Genomic DNA, 3,126 nt, shown 5'->3' on the forward strand with positions numbered 1-3,126 from the left:
GCGACGTCACTCTCTTGTGAGTGGAGGAAGGAAAAGAAACATGCGGACGCTGCCCTCAGAGGCCTCCCCTCAGTCCACATAGCAGCAGGAGCACTTTCAAATATGCTGTGTGTAGTCTCAAGAATTAAACTATACATTGTGCCGAACGACCCGTTCACGTCTTGATGTGTTTGTGTTAACGACCAAATCTGACTGAAATATGCAGTATACACTGACTGGCCATTTTATTAGATACACCTTGCTAGTAAAAGGTTGGACCCCCTTTTGCCTTCAGAGCTGCCTTGATTATTGGTGTCATATTATCAACAAGGTGGTGGAAACATTCCTCAGAGATTTTGGTGAATATTGACATGATAGCATCATGCAGTTGCTGCAGATTTGTCGGCTGAACATCCATGATGTGAATCTCCCGTTCCACCACATCCCAAAGGTTCTATTGGACTGAGATCTGGTGACTGTGGAGGCCATTGGAGTACAGAGAACTCATCGTCATGTTCAAGAGACCAGTTTGAGATGATTTGAGCTTTGTGACATGATGCATTATCCTGTTGGAAGTAGCATCAGAAGATGGCTCACTGTGGTCATAAAGGGATGGACATGGTTAGCAACAATACTCAGGTAGGCTGAGGTGTTTAAACCATGATCAGTTGGTACTAAGAGGCCCAAAGTGAGCAAAGAAAATCTCCCCCACACCATTACACCACCAGCAGCAGCCTGAACCGTTGATACAAGGCAGGATGGATCCATGCTTTCATGTTGTTTACGCTAAATTCTGACTATCTAAATGTCGCAGCTGAAATGGAGACTCATCAGACCAGGCAACATTTTTCCAGTCTTCTATTGTCCAGTTTTGGTGAGTCTGGGTGAATTGTAGCCTCAGTTTCCTGTTCTTAGCTGACAGGAGTGACACCTGGTGTGGTCTTCTGCTGCTGTAGAACATCTTCTTCAAGGTTGGATGTGTTGTGGTTCAGAGATGGTATTCTGCATTCCTTGGTTGTAACCAGTGGTTATTTGAGTTACTGTTGTCAGTCTGTCCATTCTCCTCTGACCTCTCACATCAACAAGTCATTTTCATTCACACAACTGCTGCTCACTGGATATTTTCTCTTTTTCAGACCATTTTCTGTAAACCCTAGAGATGGTTGTGTGTGAAAATCCCAGTAGATCAGCAGTTTCTGAAATACTCAGACCAGCCCATCTGACACCAACAACCATGTCCTGTTCAAAGTCCCTTAAATCCCCTTTCTTCCCCATTCTGATGCTCAGTTTGAACTTCAGCAGGTTGTTTTGACCACGTCTACATGCTTCAATGCATTGAGTTGTGGTCATGTGATTGGCTGAATAGCTATTTATGTTAACAAGCAATCGAACTGGTGTACCTAATAAAGTGGCCGGTGAGTGTCTATATAACTTCACTTAAATTGAAAGAGAGCTACTCAGTCTGCCCTGGTCCACTCTGTAGGAAGTGTAGGTGGTATAAATAAAAAGAATACGTATTAATGTATTTTTTTCCTCATTCTTCTGGACAAGTTACAGCAATTCGTTTGTTGTTTGTTCTTGAATATGAAGATCACTGCCCTCCTGTTTTGACATTATCACTGAGATTATACATCTATAGCAGGGCTGTCAAATTCATTCTATTTCACGTTCCACATTCAGCCCAATTTCATCTCAAGTGGAACGGACCAGTAAAATCGTAACATAATAACCCATAAATGATGACAACTCCAAAATTTTCCTTTGTTTTAGTGCAAAAAAGAACATTCTGACAATGTTCACATAAAATGAACTATCTTTTTACAAAAAATTATAAACAACGTGAAATTTCTTCAGCAAATTAAGTGAAATTTCAACAATACTAACCCTCAGTTTATCATTTGTGTATCACAACTTACAGATCACAGTGTCTACAAAGGCACAAAACATTTAGTCTGGAACTGAACAATATAGTATTTTATAACTTGTCAAGATCTAGACATTATTTCCAATTCCCATTTATATCCACATCTGTGTAGTAATCTTGACACACTACAGACAAAATAGGAACTATTAAGGAAGAAGATTAAATTATCCTCCTACCTTGTAAATGTAGAAAATGTGTACATAAAAAAATGCATGAAAGTTGTGGCAGCGCATCAACAATAGGGTTCAACCAAACCAGACTCAGTCATGCTGAAGCTGCTCACTGACATTGTAATGCACAGTGTTCAATGTCTTTAAATATTTTCACAGGAGAATTCATTTTTATCTCTGTAATTTTTACATTTTGCAGTCATCCCGCGGGCTGCATTGGACCCTCTGGTGGGCTGGTTTTTGTGTTTGGAGCAATCCACAGCAACATACAGTGCTGTGCTTTGCTGTTTTGGTCTGCATGGACAATGCTGTTCAAATGAAAAATATTATTGTTCATTGACTTGAATGACTGTGATGGGATGTGCTCATGTCTTACACCTTCTCTCTCCTTCTGTTTTTTTGTTTGTTTTTTGTGACGTCAGAGTATGTATTGAATGTTATGATTTCTAATGAAAAAATAAAACAACATAAAATGTCTATTTTCCAAAAAAGTAGATTTTGTAAATGACAGATTTTCCCCTTTAATGTTTGTATTGTAAATTCCACTTATTTTGTCTGCTTGAAAAATTATTTTCCCCAATGTATGCCAACATCTGAAAATATTTAACAAAAATGTAATTTTTAACCATGTTTCAGCATTTAAAATAAACAGATATGCTTGTGCAACTTAAAGCTTATGCTGAGATTATACTAATGGAGTGGTAAATATTTTCACATACTCATAACTTTACAAAGATGAGCTTGTTTCTCTATGCCAGTATACACAACATCGACATTGCAGCTGGTTTAAAACAGAATGTTCTTCAATATGCGTACTGAGGTGATGGCAGAAATTCTTTCTAGTCTACCAAGAGTTACCCAAACAGAACAGGTTGTGAATGTTTATCATATACACCTGAAAATGCTTTGAAGGCTTGTGTGTTTGAATCAACGTGTTAAAACCTTTGTGTTTGTCTTATGCTGCGAGTAAACATTTCTAATAAACTTAAACACTGAAGAAATACAGGTTCTTCTGTTTGACACCTCAGCTCTACAGTGTTTGGACTGTTGTTC

The sequence above is a fragment of the Amphiprion ocellaris genome, chromosome 5 (assembly GCF_022539595.1).
Source record: "Amphiprion ocellaris isolate individual 3 ecotype Okinawa chromosome 5, ASM2253959v1, whole genome shotgun sequence".
NCBI classification, from domain to species: Eukaryota; Metazoa; Chordata; class Actinopteri; family Pomacentridae; genus Amphiprion; species Amphiprion ocellaris.